This window comes from Aythya ferina (assembly GCF_964211825.1).
Source record: "Aythya ferina genome assembly, chromosome: 2".
Classification (NCBI taxonomy): domain Eukaryota; kingdom Metazoa; phylum Chordata; class Aves; order Anseriformes; family Anatidae; genus Aythya; species Aythya ferina.
In genome coordinates, this window is record NC_140297.1 from 25,147,107 (window position 1) to 25,165,849 (window position 18,743).

At 37.7% G+C, this 18,743-nt stretch overlaps 1 long non-coding RNA gene across 1 annotated transcript; it reads right to left on the bottom strand.

Annotated features, from left to right (window-relative positions):
* Positions 1–1,299: 1,299 nt before the first annotated feature.
* On the bottom strand, positions 1,300–15,133 carry LOC311432584. Its single transcript, XR_014690151.1, has 6 exons — positions 15,006–15,133; positions 10,500–10,556; positions 8,741–8,866; positions 7,971–8,152; positions 5,142–5,262; positions 1,300–1,766 (listed from the first exon to the last, which is right to left on the bottom strand). It is a non-coding gene; the product is annotated as an uncharacterized lncRNA (long non-coding RNA).
* Positions 15,134–18,743: the final 3,610 nt, after the last annotated feature.

Genomic DNA, 18,743 nt, shown 5'->3' on the forward strand with positions numbered 1-18,743 from the left:
CTACACAACAAGAAATTTGACTCAGCAAAGCAAGCTGTCAGTGCCACACACATCAGATTAGGCACACAACTGCCTTTTGGGGCAGGGTAGTAACCAATGTATGAACTTAAAATGAAACTACAAAGTGGTTATTTTGAATGCCTGCTGTGGTACTAAAAGGTCAACAAAAATTACTGACATGAAGTACATTTATCTTCTCATGCACTGGAGTTTGGATTTTTTTTTCTTAGTTGTTCAGTCCTTTAGCAGAAAGAATAATATACGTTGTTCTTAAACTAGACAGAGTTTGTATGAGTTTATGAAAGTTGAGCAACTTACTGTCTTCCACTTGGAAACAGAATCACTGGAGCTCTGTGCCACAGTAGCTAAAAGCCTGTCACTGTTAAAGCTGGATCCATGGCAAAGGTATGAGGAAAAAATGGACCAGATAACCAGACTGAGACGAGGTAAATAGGGCTGTTGAAAGCCAAAGGCTAGACTTTCCTTGTTGCCTCAGAAAAGTATGGCAGTACTAATTAATTGAAGTAGGCTTTGGAAGTGCGCAGAAGTAGCTGAAACAGAGAAAAAGATTTGAAAATCTTTCAGAGCTGACAATACACAACTTAAAAAAAAATGTATCTGGTCATAACTCTAAAAATCAAGCATATACTGAAATATGTTAATTTAAATGCCTGAAATTAGGTTATTCAGAGTAGCCTCCGGGATCCGGTGCCTAAAGTCTTCCGTCATGTGTTGTTCCCTCACCCTGCCAGGCATCTCTTCATTCTGAGCTGTTTCTGATTTTAATTAAAGAGAAATAATGATACAAGGTATCTTCTTTCACAAACCCCAGAAGGAAGAATGAGAATTATAAAAGGTAAAGGAATACTTCAGACTCGAGGAAGTAGGGATTATGAATTACAGGAAATATACTATTATATTAAATGTTCTTTTAAATCAGCATAGTTTGTTTCTTATCAAAGGCTTGCTTTTAGCTCCCAGTTCCACTAACTACCTTTTGAAATGGATCCCAGGACTCTCCGTTCTTTTTGAGTTTGTTCGTTTTATCCAGTGGTGGGAGATTAATGTTAGAAAACAGGAAAAAATACTTCACCTCAAAGTGTGCCAAAAAAAAGGTAGCTGAATACCAGTACTCTACAGGCAAAATTCTATACTGACTGCATTTTAGGCAGAGCCACTGACTGCAGGAAGAGCTGGAATGAGTACAACTTAAACGTTGGCTCCATCTATTACAAGAAAGGAATCTCTTTTTTGTACCTATTTCTACAGGAAGTGTGAATTATAAAAAATGTATGTCAGTTAGGTTTAGCATCATTTAATATTTGTTGATAACTGATTGAAAGAGGCTTTACCTAACTCAGGTAAACAACAGTCCTTTAAACAACAGGGCCCCAGGTCATGTCTTTTATCAGTAGTGTAGAAACCAAACTTTTCTGAAAGCAATTCCTTCAGCCCGACTTTTTTCAGCAAAACATACAGAATAACAGTTGGTGATGAGACATAGGCTTGCAAAATCTGATGATAGCACAAAATTTTTGAAGTAATTTGAAACAAAAAGCTTCGTAAATACTTAAATACTTTTTTTTTTTTTTTTTTTTCTTTTAGTTAAATCATAAGGTGAGTTTCTCTGAACATCCGAATGCCCGTTGCAGTTGGTATCGTAAGCCATGACAGATAGTAAGTTGGGACAGCAGCTATTTTCCAGCTGAGTCTTGCAGTATGGTTGAGCTAGACTCTTTCAGAGCCCCTTTGATCTAGAAATCCCCCTGCAATGCAGAAAAAATAAAACAAAAAAAAGAGATTTCTCAGAATTTTGCATTTTCAATTGGGTCAGAGATATTTTGGCCTGTTCAGCCTGGAGAAGAGGAGGCTGAGGGGAGACCTCATCACAGTCTACAATTTCCTCACAAGGGGGAGTGGAGAGGTAGGTGACCTATTCTCCATAATCACCAGTGATAGGACCCGTGGGAATGGTGTCAAGCTGAGGCAGGGGAGGATTAGGCTGGACATCAGGAAGAGGTTCTTCACTGAGAGGGTGGTCACACACTGGAACAGGCTCCCCAGGGAAGTAGTCACTGCACCAAGCCTGTCATAGTTTAAGAAGTGTTTGCACTGTGCACTTAGTCACATGGTCTAAAATTTTGGGTAGACCTATGTGGTGCCAGGAGTTGGAGTAGATGATCCTTATTGGTCCTTTCCAACTTGGGATATTCTGTGACTCTATGATTCTGTATTGTCAGGGAATCTTTCTTGTGCCATACTGAGATCTGGTATCTAAGAATACTAAGAAACAGAGAAGCTAAAAGTAAACAAAAATCAAGGCAAGGCTGAATGCATTTTTTTCAAGATAGTAAAAAAACACAAACCAAAATAAGTAGAGAAAAACATTCATTACCTTTTGGTTTCAATTAAATCTAAATTACATCTAAAAACTGAAGTTGGTTCTTATTATATCCATAGAATCACTGAGTGGTTGAGGTTTGAAGGTACCTTTATAGCTCATGGCCAGCCTCCACTAAAGTAGGGCCATGTAGAGCCACTTGCTCAGAGCCATGTCCATGAGGCTTTTGAATATCTCTGAGTATGGAGACTCCAAAGCCTCTACGGACAACCTGCAGCCGTTGTCCATGGAAATAAATGAATGAAAAGAAACGCTTTGTTTTTGGTTCCTATCAGGACTTACAACAGTACTTCTCATTGCTGTGAATCAGGGATTCAGGGTGGATTTCATCAGCTGCTTCTTTCCCTTTACTTCTTCATGCGTGATTGATATTGATGACTTAATGGTCCCAAGCCACAGGGAAAACTGATTTTAGTGAACTTCACATCTAGTCTGTCTAAAGATGCTTGTTTCTTATGAGGGAACATTGGCTCCCAGCACACAAAATAATACTGAGTCTGTGGCTCTGAAGCCTCAAATACAGCTTTAGGGCATCCTGTGTGGCTCTGATGGAATCCAGAGATGCTGAAAGAATTCCTCTTCATGGTTGGGGACTGCAGAACAACTGTGCATCTTATAAGAGTGCTCCCATGACCCAAATAAAAAAAGGACCAGGACAAATGAGCAAATAGATGGCACCAGGGAGGACCCTTCCCCATTTTTTTAAAGTGGTCAAAATAAAGAAAAGAACAATGAAGGAGAGAAAACAAACAAACAAACAAACAAAAAACTTAAAATATTATTATAATGAGGGCTTGGAGGTGAGACTGGGGAAAATGAATATTATGACCAGAAATGCTACCTATTCCCTCCTAACATATGCAAAAGAAAAGAAAGTGGGAGTATAATGAATTGAATGGTTGAGATCCACAAAAAAAAAAAAAAAAAAAAAAAAAAAAGCTGGGGTTTGCACTATGGCATATGTGTGTCTTCTCCAAAGTCTGATGATCAAAGGTCAATGTATCCTGCTCTTTGATGATATTTTGCATAACAGTGAAACTTGAGGAGGACAATTCTTATTATTCTCATTTCTATGCCCTTATGAAGATCTATTTTGGAACAATTATTAAAAAAAAAAAAAAAAAAAAAAGGAAAAGAAAAATAAAAGAGGAAAGAAAGAAAGGAAGAAAAAAAAAAAAAAGCATCCTTGAAGTTGGTGGCAAACAAATAAGAACAGTATTTTGCTCTCTAGGCTCCCTCTTCTGGCTCTGGACTAGTAGTTTTCTGATGAGCACTGTTCTTAGAATCATATTTATTCCTGTTAGGTCAGTGATTACTTTAGTCCACAAAGAAATAAAGAGGAGATATTGGAGAACTAAAAGAAACTCTTTTCTTGTCCAAGGGAAGAACTGGATTAGTAGGACAAGGAATGTTTAACATTTTTAAGGTGTGGTGGCAAAAGAAATTTTAAAAAGCAGAAAGTGTTCTGCTAGTTATTAGTAAGTGTACAGTATGGTATATGTTAGGTATGATGAATGTTTTAGTTGTAAAACATTTCATTTCATTTAGAATGAAATAACCTAACAGTTATTCAGTGAATGAATAACCTAACATCCCTCTACAGCTTCTGTGACTCATTTGTCAGTAACAGCTGTACAGGGACTGAAATATTTGTTTAGCTTAAAGATGTCTTTTTTCAGTGTCTTCAATAGAACATAAAAAACTATCTTGAAAACTAAAAAATGGAAACATGGTCTCTGTATTCAGAAATAAATTTATTTGACAAACATAATCACTACTTGACACCCATAATCACAGCTGAAGACCTAGTCATATCAAGGAGGGAATGGCACAGGCACTGCAGCAGAACACAGGTGCATATCTGGCTCAGGGCATACAAATACTTTTTTTTTTTTTGGAGGAAAATTGAAGTTTTGGGTGTGACATCTTTTTCTCATAAAAGTACTTGATATATGTACAGAAAGAGGGTTAGAGATTTCAGTAATAATGTGTCATTCTATTTTTCTGTTCATTCTTCCAGTTAACACAGCAGCTAAATGATCAAGTTTGCATTTTTTTCCCACCAGAAATTATTTGCAGATTTAAATGATCTTACCGGGATCAAAAAAAGTGCCTTAGAAAGCATTTTAAAAGGCATCTTACACTGCGGGAAAACCGCCGATTGGGTTTTCAGGAGCACTGAGCAATTCCCTCTCTCAGAGGAGTGGGCAGGAACTATGGCTACCTCAGATAACCAGGTCACAGTTATTTTGAGATAGAACTTCCAGCGATCAGGTACCAGATTCAGCTTGGCTTCTATTGTAGTAAAGATGGCTTACACCCAGAGATTAATTTGGCCAATGCTTATCAGTTTGTTTTGGCCCCATAGTGGTCAAATCCATCTTTCGAACCTGCTGGAGAAATTTTGTCCCGGTTGGACTTGCCAAGCCCTTACAAAGATATTCCACCACTCAGCTTCCCGGCTGCTGCTCTCCCACTGGGATAAACTGCAGCCCATCCTGTCATTTCAGTGGGGGGGACGGGGAGCACAATAACTGCTGTAAAAGACATTGATTTAAAAATAAAAGAAGAGAGGGGACCCCTCCTTAAAGAGAACCATGAAATATAAACTGAAAGGGATCCTTTTCACTGCAAATTCCCTCTGCACTGCCTGATTTGCTTGCTATTAACTGTATGAGAGCAAAGTGTTCTGGACTTAAATGAGTTTCATCCCTGAGCTTCAAACAGTATGAGTACCTACCTTTTTACCCACCATCTTCAACCTGTATTTGCCACTGCAGCACAGCCATGCAAGAATATGTCTATCATAACGTATAGCAGGGCTGTAATAATTGATTGTTTATTCCTGGATTACAGAAGCTCTGAAAAATAAGAAATAATATTTATACATATACATGTATAAAAGATACACAATGCCTGTGAAGGAGAAGTCTAACTTTATGACCTAAAGACCTCTGCTTTGTTGTTTTTTGAACAACTGTTTTATGAATAGCATGGGACAGCTTGAGTTTCCCTTATCTTTAGGATGCTTAATATTTTCTACCATGTGAAAATACCATTCATTTTGTTTGAAAATCTTCCATATCTACATGGCTTTCAAATAGGCTATGGGTTTGGGCAGTAGTATAGTCTTGGAGTCAAGAAAATGCTTTTTGTGGGGACTATGTAGATTAGTTCAAAATTGGTCAAATTTTAAGATGCCAGAAACCTAACCAATTCTGCCTTTTACATGGCAAAGCTCGCTTTTGGCTCTGTACCAGATGCTGAATGTGCACATGGCCAAACCCTGAGCCTTGCTGTTGGTACACAGAGCAATGCTGATGTTGGGACCTGCTAACCAGATCCTTCTACTTCTGCCACCATTTTCATGGGGAATTGAGACCATTCATTCTGGATCTATTCTGGCTATGGTGAGTAAGTATTCATGCTGACTGCTTCTTAACCTAAGACTGCAGAACCTGCAAAAATAACCCCTTTCCTTGGGATGGCCAATACCACCTTGAGGCTTTGCTGCTGACTTTAAATACATCTGAGAAACCTGTACGGACATACATAGTGCTAGGGGCTGCTCCTACAGAAAAGCCTGCTGTGGGCTGTATTAGAGACAGAGCTTCTGTCAGTTAACAATCACCTTGCGGATAAGTGTCAGTGCTGTTTCTCACTACACTTTGTTGCTTCAGTTGAGAATACAGTGGTCACTTTTTCTCTCCTGTGAAGTCACGGAGCAGCCTGCAGAACACTGCTGCTGCTACAAACAGCTCCACGATGATCCAGTAAAATTATGTTCAACAGCTGGATTTTATCTGTAAGGTTGTATCTGAGCTAATCACCCAAATTTCAAAATGTGTCCCTGAGCAATGCATATAAATTTCTGTGAACTTCACATTATGGTAAATTCATTCAATAAATAAAGAACACCTACTGAGTAGGAGTAAGAAAAGTTTTTTTTTTTTTTTTGTCTTTTTTTTTTTTTTCTGCTACTATTTGCTGTATCTTTACTTAGTTGCAGGGGGAACTTGCGTGCAATGTAGTATTTTCACAGTGAACAACTGGTGAAACTGCGATATTATGGACTTGCAGACGTGTGGAATCATATGGAACACATAAACTATCAACAATACTGACATTGTTTACATCTAACTCTGCCACAAATTCACTTCCTCCAACTTGTAGTTTCATGCAAGCTCAAAGGCATTTAATGAATACAGACCCTAGAGACAACTTCTATCTGGGCATGAGCTACTCCACTCTGCCAGCTCGGTCCCTATTAAATCTCTGTTCTTTTTCCATCTCTGGATATTATCAGGGGACATAATCATTTATGTAGTGCCATAAGCTAGCACAGTGCTGCAGAACAGAGATCCTGCTATGAAAAGCTTAAAATGTACGAGGCACAAACAAGTAAATTTTTTTTTTTCTTTTTTTTTTTTTTTTTCTGCAGAACAATTGTGAAGCAGTTTGGTTATTACAGAGTAATGCTCTGAACAGATATCAGTGTGCTCTGACTCATCTAGCCTTGAACCCCTTAGAGATTTGCAAGTGGCAGGGGCTGCCCAGTCACTCAGTGATCCACTTTCACTTACTTCTTCTCAGCTGTTTTTCAGAGGCACAAACTGATTTTTTTCTGTTGGTGGGTGTTGGAGTTCTTTGCATGGGCATTTCCAAAACAAAGGGTTAACATATGAATGTTTTGCTCTGTGCTCAACACTCAGTACTGTTTCTATGAAAAACAAAACAAAACAAAACAAAACAAAAACCTTTTATCTGCTTTAACATGATTTAAAAGCTGAAAATAAAGAGGAGGCAGAAGACTACAATGGGTGAATATTCATGGCAGCAACATTCCTTGAGTTACTACCAATCAATAGTCACAGTTTCAAAACAAAAGTAATTAATTCCATGATAGGAAATGTGAATCTACAGATAAAGAACTGATGAAAAGGAAGAAAGACACTTGGACATTTTCCTACCTAGGCAAACCAAGTGACATGCCTTCCTCTAAGTCATTATGAGATAATGGAATGTAAGAACTGTCAAACCTGATATTAGCATTAGACGACTAGGTCTCAGTTATAATTTCCCACAGCAGGCAGGTATATATTTATTACTGATACTGAATATAAGAGGAAATGAAACTAGATGCATGTCCAGAGATGAGGCATGCTGAACAGAGAAAGAGGGAAGAAGTCCTTTGGCGATGATCTTTTAGACTATGAAAAAATATCCTGAAGAGAGTTTGTATGGGGAATTAAGAAGATTTGAAGAGAAAAAAAATATACTGAAAGAAAACAGCTGACAATGAAAGAGGGTATTGGATGTGCGTATCGTAGGCACAGGCAAAAGTTTTAGAAGATGGAAAGAGGAGATGATGTGTTTTGAAGATGATGTGTTTTGGGATAGAGGACAACAGTTATGACGTGGAAGAGCCATCCAGACTGGACAACTGAAAGAGAGAGAAGGGAGAAAATTATATGATAGTAGTTTTAATATTCAAAGTCTGTTAAAACAGCTGATGGCAAATTAAGCAGACATTGCACCGTTTGATGGTTATTAGATCTTCCTCTCCTACCTGCATACTCTGTCACATCCTTTCAGAGAGACATTCACATCTCTTTGATATTACTCTGAGAATTGAACTTCAAGCTGATGGTGTCCATGGCCCAGGTCAGGGTAACAGCCAGTCCGGTCTGGGGAACCCTGAGGGCTGGTGCAGCAATGATTCACACAGGCAGGCAGGCCTCAAGGGCAGGGCTAAAGGCAGAAAAGCATTAGATTTGAGAGCAAGCACTCACTAAATTAAGCATCTTCCCAACTAGGCATTGTTTGTCATTGTCAAAAACTACATATGCAGGGAGATTTAGTCCTGATTTCCTATTCCCTGAGGCAGGAAGTTTAAACACTCTTATCACAGGGTTGGCTTGTATAACTACAAATGTTAATGAACAAACAACTAATGAACAATCCTTTCTTAAAATCCAACTGCAGCCATTTTCCAACAACCCCCTGCAGTGTAAAATTCCACTCTGACTTCACACTGCTGAAGGAAATATTTCCTTTTCTTTGTCAGAAATTCACTGCCTTTGCATTTGTCATTTTTATTTTTTGATCTACTTTTGCACAGCTGGGGACAGCAGATGGGCTAGCAAGTCATGAAATCCCTGAGAATTGTCAATATTGTGGTCAGCTGCCTTTCAACGTTTTGTTTTCTTTGGGATTAAAATCATATTAATCTTTACAAGCTCTGTGTGTAACAGAGACCATTTGGCCTCCATGTTATCCATATTTTCACTCTGTACTATAGGACTGTAGAGGTAACTTGACACACAAAGGACAACTTACCAGAACTGAACATATATATATGTTTATTTATTTATTTATTTATTTTTTTCCTTCTGTCTTGTACAATGGACACATTTCACTTCCAAAAGTAGGTAAGGCACTACTGCTTTTAAAATCCCTCCACACCTAAAGGAAAATTGCTAACATTAGTTGCTGACATTAAATAGAAATACACTGTAATGCAATTCAATGTCATTTTCCAGAAAGAATCAAAGTTTATGAGCAGACACAGGATGATTTGTTGACATCTTATGTTGATCCAAAAAATCAGCCATGGTACAAGAATTGAATGAGAAATTGCAACTGAAATTTCTCACTCTCCATACTGCTTTTCCATGCCTCTGTGCCTATCTTGTTTTAACAAAAACAAACAGGCTTGGAAAACCAAGCCTATTTTATTTCCTTCTTTACATTTTATCAAACCTTTTGGAAAGCCAATGCACTTTTAAAATAGCCAACATCTCTTATTCTTCCAGTTGGTGTTTGTCTTTGAATATACCACCTTCTACAACCTAAAATTTACTTCCTCTTCCATGGTGTGAGTTCTAAGTGCTTCAAATAACACCTTTGCCCATAGCCACACCTGGCATATCTTACTATTATTTTTTTTTATCACTTTGAAGAACACCTGTTATTACTTTGATTTTATCATTAAAAATTTTTTTAATCCATGCAAGTTGTTTGCCTAGTGATGCATGATTTTTTGACTTCCTTATTAATTTCTTATCAAAACTTTTTGAAATCCATGTAAATCACATCTTTCAGGTTGTCTTTATCTACAAATGTATAGCCTATCCACATCCTTTCAGGTTATATTATATTTACTCGCACTTTGCTGTTTCCATAGAACTGTGATGAGGCTGCATAGTCACATTATTCCAAAACCTTTCTTAGATAATTTTTTAACTTGCGTAATAATAAAACAACAGCGATGCAGCAACATTTAGAATTCCAGTAACAGCTTCTACTCTTAAGATCTCAGCTTTTTCACAACTTGATTTCTTAAGGTTTTGCTTTCTTACCCACCCCAGTGAGTAACATGACCTAAATGTTTTAGGTTGCTCTAGAATTTCTTCCAGGATGAAATGTGCTCAGACTATTGGTCAGCATACTTTTCCAATAGTACTATTCTAGAATGTTATGCTCTGATATTTGTATAAAATATTTTGCCTGACTTCTCAATTTGTTTAATTTATATCTGCTGACAAATTCTAGGTGTGCAACTAAGATAGGACAATACTGGAAAGGGAGACTGTAAGCTCTGGTGCTGAAGAAAAAACATATTTTGGTGGTTACTGCTGAGAACACTAAGGAAGAAATGCTGCATCTTTAGAAGAAGAGGTAAATAGGTAACTTGACCATTAATACCATGACATATTGTAAAAATGAAGTTGCAACATACTGACTTTTTAGCCAAGCTCAGATTGGATCACTGTCCTATCTTCTGACCATTTTCTGTTTCCCTTACTGCACCACAGGGCTTTAATATATTTTACAGATTTCAGGGACTGAGTGAGGCACAGAAGTTTAGTTTGACCTCTGACAGCACAAGCCACATTTTTTTAGTCTCACTACTGACATGACTGTCTATTAAATGTCATTCAGACTGTGTTGAGCGTAATGCTTTTTGTTTTACTATTGTGCAATTTGCTATATCTGCAAAACATCTATTTAGATGTATCTAGAAAGATCAAGAGATGCAGAATCAATTACTGCTTTTGGATATGTGCTCCATGTGTGTACCTTGCTTTAAACATACCTTATGTCATGTGTAGAACCTACTTTCTCCTTTCAAAACATCAGAGTGCCAAAATGACTGAAAATATAAACATATATATGAAAATCTATTGTTAGATTTTGTATTTGGCATGCACATAGTATTTCATTCCTAAGGACTCTTGAATGCTTTACAGACTTGCTGCAGGCAAGTATCACTACATCCACCAGGCAAAGCCAATCACCTGTACGTAATAATAACAGTTATACCAAAAACAATACATAAAAGTTTCAGTGTGGGAAGCAGAAAAGAATGGCATATTTAATAGATGTGACAGGGAGACTTAGGCAGAATATAATAATACAAGTCTAGAAGATTAAACCATGCTCTTATGAATAATATAATGGAATCCTTAAACTAACAGGCTGTCCTAAAGCTTTATGCTTGTATTCATGGACCAAAGATTTTGTTCATCTATGCTACCCATGACTTTTTTGTTTTTCTCCAATTATTTTCAAGAAAGTCTGACCAAGGGTTGCCAGCTAGATAAACCTCAATACCACACAACAGATGATCCATTTTCAAAAATTCCATAGGTTGTAACTTTCAAGAAAAAAAGCACATGGCAATGCTGAAATTTTCATTGACAAATTAGTTTGTTCACCAGCAGACTATTAAGTACATTTTGTAAATCTGCAATACGTTGTGGAAGGAAAAACTATGAAGAACCTCATCTCTTTTTTCTTAACAAAATAACTGATTCATAAAAAATTTGAAAGATTTGTCAATGGCTTCTGATTATTGCTGTTATTAGTGGAGGGCCAAAATGGAAAACAAACAAACAAATAAACAAAAAAACAGTAACTAACTTCCAGATTCAGACATCTATTATTGAATCAGATACCCAGATGCCATCAGCTGCATCTATAATTTATTGGAGGTAAATGTGGGAACAAATGATAAGCTAGCTGCCCTCTTTCAATAACTGTGAACATACAGATACCATTCTGTTTGCTGTACAAACAGCAGGGAAATATTACTAAACTGGTCTGTAAAATAACTTCAGTAAGGTAATTTTTTTGGCACTCAATAGTTACTTCTTTGTGAATTTCCTAGCTAATATTAACTGAACTAGATAGTGGATGAACTGAACCCAGTAAATGAAACTGTTGAAACACTGGGACTTAAAAAAAAAAAAAAAAAAAAAACACAATAAAAAAGAGAATAGAGTCTACAAACAAAGGCAGGATCTACAGAAGATTTTGTGAATTCTCTAAGGAAATTCCTTGTTATTTTATTTTATTTTTTTCTAGATTAAAACTGTCTTTTTGGGAATTCTTTATTAAATGGATAAGCTAATGACATGAGTCTTAAAATTTGGCTTCTAAATTTTGTCTGGAAAAGTTGATGCAATATGTGGTATGGTTATAGCGGAGCAGAGCTAATATCTGAAGTCAACAGTTACTCTCTTAGGTTTTTGGTGGGGAAGTCATCCAACAAATATCCTGGCTTATTTTCTTTATTTTATAGCATCTGAGCATTTGAAGAACTTACTGTTACTTGTCCCCAAACTCTTTCTAGTAGAAAGGAGTTTTTCCTACTAGAAAAAAATAGAAGTTTCTCCTTTTTCAAAATTTACCACTATATACACAGAAAAGCAACATATGTTTCTAAGAGCAACCTTACTCATACATTTTATAGATTCCTATGAAAGTGTGCATTGTGACCTGGAGCATGAGAAATGTCAGGCTTTATAGCTTTAAAACAAAGTTAATGGAAAACTGCCTGTAAGAGGCACCTATGTTCCAAAAATTTAAATTTAAATATGGATATAATTATTTGTGACCAATCATGGAGACTTGTGAGAGTGAATGCAATTGTTAAAATATTTTTTTAGGTTATTAAGCAAGTACATGGGTATTGATTTCAAACAGAGTTTATTATATTCCAGTTTACCTTAAAGGGGGATGCCACACACTAATTTGAAATAATATAGGAACTTGGTAAAGATGTAAGTGACCTTCTTCTTTAATGATTGAGACCCAGATGTCCAGAGAGCTTTGCTCTGACCAAGCTCTCTGAAGAAAGAACTTTTGTAGGATTTCACTGTTGAAAATTTTGGCTGAAGTCGAAAGAATACTGTCTGTCATGCCAACAGCTTGGGAGATTAGCTCAGTTATTAGCAATCAACAATTTCATTTTTTGGCTTTCTTCAAATGAGTGACTGAACTGTATAATCTGAATGATGAGTCTCTTTAATCATGATGTTCTTGTAAGAAATAAATAATAATAAATGACCTAACTGGGGAGTAAATTGAAGTTTTTTGGCTACTATTCTTTTGCAATTCTGTTAACCAAACCACTAAAGCATCTGTCTGACCTAATGTTTGTTTTGTAGATATCATTCACCAAGCCTATAACTTCAGATGCAGTCTGCAAAGACAGCTGCATGCCTCAGGATAGCCTGCTCATGTAAACAAACAAATATAAATAAACCATTTAAAAAGAGTTTAGGTCTCCTCCTACCTCAGTTATTAAGAGCAAATATACCGTAATATATCTTGATATAGGCAAAGATTCTCAAGGGTGTCCACACTTTCATGTTAATTTTGATGAAAGTAGGACATGCATTGAGGGCAAAATTATTTTTCCTCATACTCTTACAGTTTGGTCAGGAATAAGTTTAATGAGAGCAATTCTTTGCATGCCCAGAATTAAACTGTATGACTGCACACAATACAATTAAGAAAATATAAGTCATATTTTACTTTATAGGATAGTTGAGGACTACTGATGTTGAATGTATAGCAGTCTCACTAATTAACAATGTCTTGCTAAACCATAGCATCTAAGTTATCTGCTTGTACCCTACAAGGGTCATCACAGAGAATCACTCAGGCATAGCAAGAGCTTTGTGTAGTCAAACCCTAAGCAAACCAACACAGGAGTGTCCTTCTGCAACCTCTTTTGAATGGTCCTTAACTGAAGTTCTGGGCTAGAAGAAAGAAGGAACTGAAAATGCCAGTCAGCTGCTGACTTCCATCTCCTTAAACAATGGTCACTATGCCATGTGCACTCATGATGCCTGTCAAAATGGGACTTCCCCTGCACTCTGTAAAGCAAGTCAGGTTTAACATCATACATGTATGTGGCTTGGTCTGAGCAGGTTTAGCCACGGCCATTTCATGAGACACAACAGGTACAATTACCTGCTGATCAGTCATACGTGGTGGAAGAGAAAACTCAGACTTCCTTAAACCTCTCTGGGAAAGCTGTCTGACAACCACCTACAACCCAAGCAATGTGAAAGGCAAATACCATTGCTCATCCATTTTGAACCCCACTATATTCTCATTTACATATGTCAGAGAATCTAAAATACTCATGATAATCAGCCTTGCTACTTCTTTTGTATTCTGCAGCACAATTTTCCCTAGTTCTTGTCTAGGAAATCTTATTTACCCTACTCATTTTCTATTTCTTTTTGCCTTCTGTCTCATAGGAGTCTGCTTTAGCCAGCCAGGACAAATCTAATCTTGCAACACTTTGCTATGATTAGCTTGGCAAGCTATGAGCCATTCCCGAGCAGTGCAATCTTGGTTAATAAAACTCTCTCTGTTTTCCACAGACTAGCCAAAGGTAAGTAGGAGCCAGCCAGCCACTCTGTAGAGGCAGCAGAAGAAAGCCAGAGTCCAAGAATGGCCAAGGGGGTTTTGTGCCATGTGTTATACCTGGAGACTTCTGGCAACTGTAGAAGCTGTGGTTAGAAATGATTTTTATTTATCTATTGCTATTCTTTTTGCTCAATCTGCATGTATGCCTTCACCTTAAAAACAGATGAAAGGATTTCACCTATAGTTTCTGATAACATCTTAATATATTCCTTTTTATTTTTTTCTTTTTTAAACCCCAAGGAAATGTATTTGTACTAGTAGGACATGTATAGCTGAGATTATCCATCATAGAAGAATTTATATAAAGGTTGTGAGGGGGAAGATAACAGCAACCCATGGAATAAATCATTGTCAAGTGTAAAACCTGTTTTTTAACCATATCTGTACGTGCAAGAATATTTATTAGGCTGTATAAAGCAGACTTTTCCTTCTGCTCTCTTCCCCTGAAGAGTTAAGTCATTTCCTCGAGAACTGTCAGGAAGATGCTTCCTTCCCTTTACAGCTGAACCCTTCCATCAAGGGTAGCTTTGTTCTGGGAGAGCTATCACTACAGATGTACCCAGTCAGCATCTTCCACCCGTTCCTGACCTACCTACACCTCGTTCTCTTTCACAGACCTCATGAAAGCAGTGCCATAAAAAAAATGAGATCCCCTTGCAGAAGGGCCAGTGCCAGGCTTCTGCAGAGAGGTAGACAGAAAGAAATCAGTGTAAGATACAACTTTATCTTTTACAGCATTCATTCAACATTTTTCTGCTAAATGCACACATGCAGCTTTACAGAAACAGTTTTCTGAAGAAGGTTTAAGATGTGTACTAGCTGTACAATTGTAGCAGCAAGCAAGAGCCATTGACCAAGGTCACATCCTCTTTACCAGCCAGATACTTGCAAGATCCTCCAAATTTCAGAGACCCCAGACCCAGCCATCAGGAACCCACTTCCTTCCCTTACAAAAGGGAACTAAGCTCACAAGAAAAATTTCCTTCCCTTCTGGTGTGACTCCCTATCCTCTAAGGCAAAGCCTTTTTATAGCAGCAGCTGCAATTGCATACAGCTGGTCGGCTTCCTGCCCCTCCTTGGGGCCGCAGTTAACTCCTTCCCTGCCCCTCGGTGAGCGTGGACTAGGCACAGCTCCTCAGCCCCCAGCAATACCCTGCCTTATGATGCCTTCCGAGCCTTCACAAAATCTCACTGTAGCACCACGTCGCAAGCTCATTGTTAAGATTACAAGCATATCCACTTGTCATTTAACTTGCTTGATTAAATGAGCAGCTTTCCCTGTTGAATTTACTGATTGCTTTTTAAAGAGTGAACTGGGGAGAAATGGCATTAACGACGTAGTCTTTGACCATGTAATGATGCTTTCCAGAAAGGCGCTGGCACCTGGATGCAATGTGTTGATACCTCCTGGAGTCTTTCTGTGAGGCCAGGACTCCAGAGTCAGGGTCAGCTCAGTTCAGTCAAATCACTGACGTGCATATGCATGCTCATGTATACATCTGGAACATTATTCTTCTATGTATCATTCAGGGAACAGAATGCCTTCAAATGTGTTATTAGGGGTCATTAAAAACCAAGCTGTGGAAAGACTGACATTTTCAAGGGAAACTTCTTTATAAATTGCCTTGAGTACATATATCTGAAAAAATGTCTTAATTTGTTAACAAAAAGTGCACTCCCCATTTATTTATTTATTTATTTATTTATTTATTTATTTATTTATTTATTTATTTATTTATTTATTTTTAATGCTCTGATTCTGCTTAAATATTCCAAACCACCAGTTTGCTTTTGGGCATTTCTACCTGGTGATCAATTTAATTTCAAAGGCATAACTAACCAGAAAAAAATGTGGGGAGGGAGGTGGGAGGTGAGGAAGGCTTATTTAAACTATAAAGCTGTCATTAAGAAAACAGCCAACACTGTCATAGCCTCACACTCGCTACTCCGATGGCAGTAGTGTGCACACTCACACTTTTGATAACTTCATTGAAAACAAATAGTGTGAACTCTCCCTTGTGCGAGTGTTCAATTCCAGGAAGCCTGAGCTAATTTATTGTCCTAGTATCTCCAAAAATCCATCACAAGTGTCTGCAAAATGGGTGAGCATATTAAAACATACAGCTTATATTTATAAAAAGCTATTGTTTGAAGACAGTCTCTTAAAAGACCTATTAAATTTTTACAATTACATAGTAAAGCCAAATTTGAATTAGCTGTTGGACATTGTAATCTATATTTTATTGCACCTAAAAGGAAAAAAAAAAAAAAGAAAGGCTAAAAATAACACTTAATTATCTGCTGGTTATATCCAGACACAAAAAGTGCTGAGGTTTTGTCGTTGTTAAGAAGATTATCTTCGCTTTTTCTTCTGGAATGCATGTAAAACAGCTCTTGCCTTGCTGCAAGCTTTAGGAAAAAAGTTCACTGCTAAATTACCTGTTGTCTGGGGACTTACATTTTCCAATAAGCTGCTGAAATTGCATTTTAATAAGGAGGCTTGACCTGTGCTGTGCATTTCCCTTCAAGGCTCTCCAAGCCATTTTTCTTATGGAGGTCCTGACCTGAGAAGCTCAACCTGGATAACCACAGCCAGAGGGGGATAAAATGCAACACCTAGGAGATTTCAGTAAACAGTAAAACCATTCCAACCTAATCTGTGTTAAAATGCTTGGAATGTGAGAGCCACCGATGATGCCCCTTGTCTGTGTGTCTGACTGAATCCTTTCTTTTCTGGGAGGAAAGCAGAGCCTGGGAACTAGGCCAAATGTCTGCCACTTACCTTAAATTGATCAGCCACTTTAAGATTAAAAACACTGAAAACTGCAACACCATGAAAACAAGGCTTCCTTCACAGTACATGCAAAATGCAACATTGGTTTTGCTGTGATCTTTTTTCCATTTTAGTCAGTGTGCACTTTTTTTCCATTTCTGCTCAAAGGTAGAAGCCAATAGTTACAGCATCTTGGCCAAGTATTCATTAAGGTTTATAAAAAAGAAATTTATGGTTATTTAGGAGTTGGCACAACAGCACGTTGTTGCTGGAGAAGAAATATAGTTTTGAAACAGTCTGAAACACTGGATGTCTTATTTCAAGCAAAGCTATATTGTATCTTTCCTTGTCATATTTCAAAGAATACTGACGTATGTATTTGGGATAATCAGTAGGTAAACTTCTAAGTGGCTTTATATTCATAAATACATTGTCAAGTCCAGAATTTACTTTGTTCAGTAAGAATTATTCACTGTTGCAATAAAAATATGTGTAGAGATAAAAAGATGGAAGAAATTCATCACTCACTGAAGCAGGTGCATCTACATGAAATGAGTTCTTTTTTGTTTGGTTGGTTTTGCTTTTGCTTTTTGTTTGGTTGTTTTTCTGCGTCTCTCTTTTCTGAAAGATGTGATTGAAAGTACAATAATAAAGGCCTATCTAACAGTTCAAAATAAATAAATGAATAAATAAAAAGGCTGGATTCACTCTCCAACATGGCTACATACATATAATCATGCTGGCAAAATCTTCCAGTAAAAATGGGACTTTGGCTCATAAATTTAATATCACTTCCTCAGCTTGAATAAGTAAATCAAAGAAGACATATGTAAGTCAACATAACTGTGTCTATATTTGGATTTCTCCTGGTATAGAGGTAGCTAGAAATACACCCTTTCTAACACACGTTGGCAAAGTTCTAATATGAGACCTGGTGTCCTGTAATTTCAACTTCTCTCAGTGCTGCACGGCTTGATTTAATTATTTAAACTTTCTCCCTGCTATTCCTTGACACAGATGGTGATAAAAAACAACCATTAAGTCTTGTAAGTTATTCACCCAGCATCACAAAGCCACTGCAGTGTGCTTGGTGGACTGCAGTGTCCCTGCAAGCTCTCCGGGGACCGGCCTGAGCGAGTGCGCAGGGGCCCAGGATGAAGGCAAGGGGGAGCATGCTCCTGCTCAGCTGCTGCTGTCTGCCTGCCAGCAGCTGGATTTTCTCCCTTCTCTCTTAGGAGAGGCATTTGCTTGTTTTTAATCCTTTTCTTCTCATTTTGAGGTCAGATCAAGCAGAAAAGACACATGACTTTCTGGCTGCGCATGTCTTAGGAGGCCGTAAGATGCTGGCCCTCCAATAGGTTGGCTTAATTAGGGGAGGTCAGCCAGCCAAAGAAGGCCAAAAGTAAAACAGAACAATATACTCCCTTGGAGGAAGTTTAGATTGGTTAAAAGAGGAAAAGCTCATGTTAGATTTACAAAAGCTAATGCTGAACAGTGTCTTATTTTAGGTTTGTCTCTACACATTTCTGCGTTGGTGGCAACATCTGGATCTGCTGTGCAGGATGGCCACAATACAGGAAGACAGACAGCTCTGATCCAGCAGCTAGAGATCTGTACTCGTAACTGCACTATTATCTGGGAGCAAGAGGAACAGAGATATGTCTCCTCTAAACCCTGGGAAATTAAGTGGTGCTTTCTCGTTTCACAGGATTAGGTGTTCTACCTGAAAGAAACACATAGCAGCAGAAAGTGGTTACTGCTCCAAAGAATGTATCGCCCAAGTCTACGACGGAAGTAACAATATCCTTTTTGAAAATGTAGCCAGTAACTTCGGAGATA